Source organism: Phoca vitulina, unplaced genomic scaffold (genome assembly GCF_004348235.1).
Source record: "Phoca vitulina isolate PV1807 unplaced genomic scaffold, GSC_HSeal_1.0 scaffold27, whole genome shotgun sequence".
In the NCBI taxonomy this organism is placed as follows: domain Eukaryota; kingdom Metazoa; phylum Chordata; class Mammalia; order Carnivora; family Phocidae; genus Phoca; species Phoca vitulina.
Genome location: NW_022589730.1, coordinates 16,577,300 through 16,582,559, shown reverse-complemented (window position 1 = coordinate 16,582,559; position 5,260 = coordinate 16,577,300). Strand labels below are relative to the sequence as shown.

Here is a 5,260-nt window from a genome sequence, read left to right as displayed (position 1 = left end):
CATTGAATCGGGTGATGGATGTGGAGAAGGGACTGGAATTATGAGACACCTGGGAGGTAGAATCCATAGCACACAGTGATGGAGTAGACGAGAGGGAATGGAGTCATCAGAGAGTGGAGTCAGTGGGGAGATGGGTCTGGTTTGGTGGGGTGTCTGGGGCTGAGTGTCCTGGAAACAGGCTGTGGAAAATCTCTGGAGGTAGACATGTGAGGGAGTGAGGAAGACAGAATTAGGCAGAATGAGAAGTTGAGCCACAGTACTATGGAGACCAAGGCCTCAGCCAATTCACAGGGAGCTCTGGAACCGGGTGGCCCCTCAGAAGTAACCCAAGTTAGACAAAGGGGCTTTTGTATCTCTACATCAGCCAGACAGGGGTTGCTTGCTACCTGGGACCGGGGCCTGGGGGAAGGGGGGGGGCAAACTTAGTGGAGACAGTTCCCAGAAACCGGCACAAGTCAGTACCAAGGCAGTTTGCAGGGAGGGACTCCGCTGTGAGTCATCAGCAGCCAACATTCTCAGCAGCTACTGGATGGGGGCACACCTCCTGAAGAGAGGTTCTGGACAAAACACTGTGGTATGCACTACAGTGGCAAAAGCTCTTACATTTACTATGGGACATGTTTACTTTTAGGTGCCTGTGAACTTACTATCCATTGCTTCATTCTCAAGTAACTAATTCTTTCCTTCTTCCCTCCCCTTCCCCCTCCCCTCCCCTCCCTCCCTCCCTCCCTTCCTCCCTTCCTCTCTTCCTTCCTTCCTTTTCTCTGCACCCAACGTGGGGCTCAAACTCACCACGCAAGATCAAGAGTCACATGGTCTACTGAGTGAGCCAGCCAGGCATCCCAATAACTAGTTAACTTCAGCTGTGGCATGTACAAGGCATTGTGCTAACTGGTGGGGGTGTTGGGGGCAGACGCAAACATGAAGATTCAAACCGGTGGAACGGAGTCCTCATTTCCTGCCTTTTCCCTTCTCCTCCTTAAAAGGTTAACCGGATGGCTCTTCTTTTTGTCAGATACCTTCCTAGCTTTTCTTCCCTTCTCTTAGGCTTGGAGAGTCGAAAACAAGCCCAAACACCAGTCCCTGTCAAAGATCCTGAGGCATTAATGTAAACGTTACAGGGAGGCGGGAGATCTTACACAATTCTCAACAGGCCTTGCCCTTTGGCCCACCATTCCTGAAGATGATTTCTACGCTGGTATACCAAACTCCATACGTCTGGCTTTTCTTGAATTCTCTAGAGTTCATAAAACAACACTTTCCTTGGTCCCTATCCTTCTCTTTCCTTGGGCAAGCCTGGCTCTCCAGCAGTTAGGCCCTAAAGTGACAGTAGGAGATAAACCTTAGCGGATCCATCTAGTAGCCGGGACTCAGGAAGTCAGTCATTCAGATATCAAGGGGCCTCCTAGGTAATGTCCAACTTTGAACTGTTAAATTTATTAAACAAGGAGGCCAAGAGACTGAGGCACCTGCTCGAATAACACGGTGGCTCACGTAGGCAAATCAAAATCTAAGCCTGTAAATACCTCAAGGTTACATAATGGAAAAGCTAAGGACACCCAATCACAAACAGCCGATTGAGCTGTAGGCTGTAGCCAATCACATAATTTCCTTCCTTTGTTTCTGCACCTTCTCTGTCTCTCCCTGGGCTCCTGTAGGTGGAGCGCTCCTAACCACTTCCGGTTTGGCACTGTCCAATTTGAGTTGATTTTTGCTCAAATAAACTCTTGAAATTTTTAATATGCCCCAGTTTATCTTTTCACAGACAGACACCCCTCTTCCCCCACATTCAGGTCTCTGAGTGAAAGGGCTTTGCAGGCATTTCCAAACTAAGGGTCAAGAAAGGGGATGTGGATTTGCTACAGAAAAATCTCTTTATAAAATCACTAACAAAGGAAAGGCGGACCCTTTCCCAGGCCTCCCCTCAGTCTGTTTCTGGTAGGCTAATAATAATTTAAGTCTGATTATGGTTTATTTCAAGGGTATGTTTTTGGAAAATACACCAAAAAAAAAAAAATCCCGATTCTATCAATATTCTGATGTTAAAAAAGATGGATTTTCTTTTCTTTGCTGGTCACTCAGCTACAGATTTTTAAATTATAAGGCTAGTGTTGGATAGTGTAATCATTCCTTTAAAAACAAGCCAGCAAATGTAACCTGTTAAACTCTATAACTGCCTAGGCCGACCTTAGTTTTGAGGTAAAAAATGGGTAGCTCAGGTCAGGAAGCTGCCAGTTTAGGAGTGCTTCGTAAGGCCTTTTGATGGTGAGATAAAGAAAAGCTTTTTCTTCTCGTTTTTTGGTCTCCTTTTCCTCAAGGAACACACCTTTTGTGTGCTCTGTCTAACAAAGGAATTTCCGAATTCATAGTGGAATTTGGAGGTGAAGTATTACGTGTAGACTGATATCTATATGCGCTTGCAAAGCTGGTTTCAAACCACAAAAGGATTAAAAAAAAAAAAAAAAGAAAAGCTGGGATTTTGCAATATACTGATTGGAGGAAAAGCTAAGACATTGAGAGTTAGCAATAAAAACAGCAACAAACAAAATCCCAAAGGATTTGGAATTCCTTTAGTTTCTAGTTGGCATAAGAATAATGTGATTTCTTTGTTCTGTTCTTTCTTATCTACAGCACTCAAATAATCGTTTATTTCATTCGTGCAGTCAAGTTACTTCTATTGTTGCCCAGAGCAGAATGGTGCCCAAGATAGCCTTATGTATGTAGAATAATAGAATGAACCTTTGTGTGGATTTTTTGGTAGAGGGGTAGTGTCATTTTTTTAAAAACTTACACTAAATAGTGCCTTTTTTTTTTTTTTTTTCTGTTGTGAAACTCAATAATCTTCTAGAATGGGCTAGGATGGGTGCTTTGCTTTTACTGTTGGTCTACCTGGCAAAAAGGGTTTCTCTAAAATCCTCTTTGTAAAAATAGAACTGAGACAATGTACAAGAAATTATTTTTTTTATTTTCGGTTTTTATGGTTTTTAAAAGCAGATGCAATGTTATCTGTCGCCGTTTGTGCAAATGATGAATTGTGCTTTCAAACTAATTTCCTCCAGCGAGTTTGACCAAAATACTGGGCTTTGTAAAAAGCTTTGCTCAAAAAGTATTTGGCATTACGAGGCCACGAGGCAGTTGTACAACTGAAGCCTCTTTATGATAAAAATAAGAAGTCCAGACTTTAGTTTGGTAATACAATTCGTGTAACCATTCAAAGACTGCTGTGCTGTGCTTTCAACTCCTAAGAGAAGGAATGGGGGCAGGGCAAGGGAGCATTTTAAGTAAACAAAGATTCCAAATCTAGGGAACCTAGGATTTACTAGGATATGTGCATTATGAAATTTCATATATCAGGATATGTGTAGTGCATCAAGATTTGAGATAAGTAGGTCCTTGTATACTCTTCAATGCCTGGAATGTTTTTACATGCAAGCTAATAAAGGCCCACCTTTGGGAGAAGAAAAAAGGCCTCCTTTCAAATGGAATCAAGCCCAGGTAAAGTTGAAACTCAACCCACAGAGCTCTGGCACGGTTTTCAGGCTAAAAGAAGATGAGAGTTTCAGTTTCATCATCTTGTAACACTGATAAATGTGATGCCCTGGCTGTCAAAATTTGCAGATTACAGAGGTCTTTCTAAACACGTGTAAATATGTGTGCCAATTTACGTGCAACTCCAAACAATTTGCCGTTTGCAATGAAAGACCAACAACTCTTCCGTGAGACAATGATTCGGTTCATTTACATGAAAAGTCTTAAATAGCAAAAATGCTACTTTCAATTTACATCATAGTGTCCCCATAATAGAGAACAATGGCTTCCTCAATGGAAGTTAATGCAAAGGAGAGGCATACTGAGATTTAAAAAAAAAAACCCAAAACAAAAAACCCCCCAACCATAACAACTTTTCAGCATACTTTGCAAATATGAGCCAATTAATCTAATTTAAAATATAATACACAGCAACAGCTTCCCATGCTGGGAGTCTCCCGTGCTAGTCGAGTAATATTATCTTTAGAGTCCACCCGGTTCACACACAAGTGAGCCTTTTTAAGAGCTTATGGTGACATTTTTTTCAGACTCTTCCATTTTGTCCTAGTTCCAGGGCAAGCACAATTAGCTTGACATGGGGTTTCTCTCTTCTTTCAAAAAGCCTTTCAATTGAGTGCACCTCCGTGAAAGAGGTAGGACCCAGGACCCAGGGCTGGATAAAGAGCATACCTGATCTGTTGGTAGCATATTGTCTCCTTCTTGGACGTGTTAACGATTATACACACCTCTGTGGTCTGCACGGGTTTTATATATGTATCTTTCTGCGTTCTGTAGCCTCTGACCACCTGCTCTATGTACAATATGTGCTTGCTGTTCTGTACACCATCTCCCTTCTTGAATTTAAAGACCGAGCTATTACATCTTGTTTACTCAATATCATTCCCCCATTAAAAAAAAAAAAAAATCCTACAAGAACTGAACATGCCATGTTTCAATCTGGCCCCAGTGGCTTTTTCTCTGAAAGCAAACCGTGTGTCTTTTACACCAGGGCTTTCTCCCCACCCCAGGGGGTGTCTTCCATTCTTTTGTGGCTCAGTTTAAGGCGAAAAGGGCTCCAAACCACTAACTAAGCAGAGGAGACCCCTTCTTCCACCTCCAGGGAGAATTTCAGATTAATTGATCTGAAGATAGCGTGCTCTCTTCTTGCTTATTTGCCACCATTACGAGGATAACAAAACACCACCTTGGCTTCAAGATCCTGGGTAGAGGCTCACGGTCCTTTTCGACCATCTTTGGCGAGGCCTTGCTTCCTTCCACTCGAGTAAGTTGCGGCTTGGGGCCATGGAAAGGACTGGGTGAGAGCCCGAAATGTCGTTTGGAAAAAAAAAAAGCAGCCCTCCCTCCATCCCCTCAGCACCACCAGCCCGCTCTCCGGGGCGAAGCTGCCATGCAGCAGCCCCATATGGGCGAGACTTGGCAGGTCCGCGGGGCTCCCCTCGCAGCCGCGGAGTCGGCGCCGGCCGGGCGTCCGCGCCCGCCGGCTGCGGGGCTTCGCGCTCTCGCCTCCCTTCTCCCCGAATCCTCCCTTCCCCCACCGGCCGCCCCCTCCCCCTCTGCCGCGCTCCCTTTTGTTCGCTCGCCGCTCGGGCCGCCGCCGCCGCCGCCGCCGCCGCAGGGCCCGCACCCCCAGCCGTAGGCCCCGGCGTGGCGGGCCGCCCCGCCGCCGCCGCCGCCGCCGCCGAGCGGCCTAGAGCGCGCCGCCCGGGGAGGC

The 5,260-nt window shown here is 45.4% G+C and overlaps 1 protein-coding gene across 2 annotated transcripts in view; it reads left to right on the top strand.

The window, feature by feature from the left end:
* Nucleotides 1-4,486: 4,486 nt before the first annotated feature.
* Nucleotides 4,487-5,260, top strand: part of ZNF532 (zinc finger protein 532) — a 107,583-nt gene continuing 106,809 nt past the window's right edge. Inside the window, exon 1 of one of the 2 annotated variants that reach the window (XM_032422906.1) lies at nucleotides 4,487-4,810. The gene's annotated coding sequence lies outside the window, so the exon portion shown is untranslated. The remainder of the gene's footprint in view (nucleotides 4,811-5,260) is intronic. The other variant, XM_032422903.1, reaches the window with a different exon arrangement.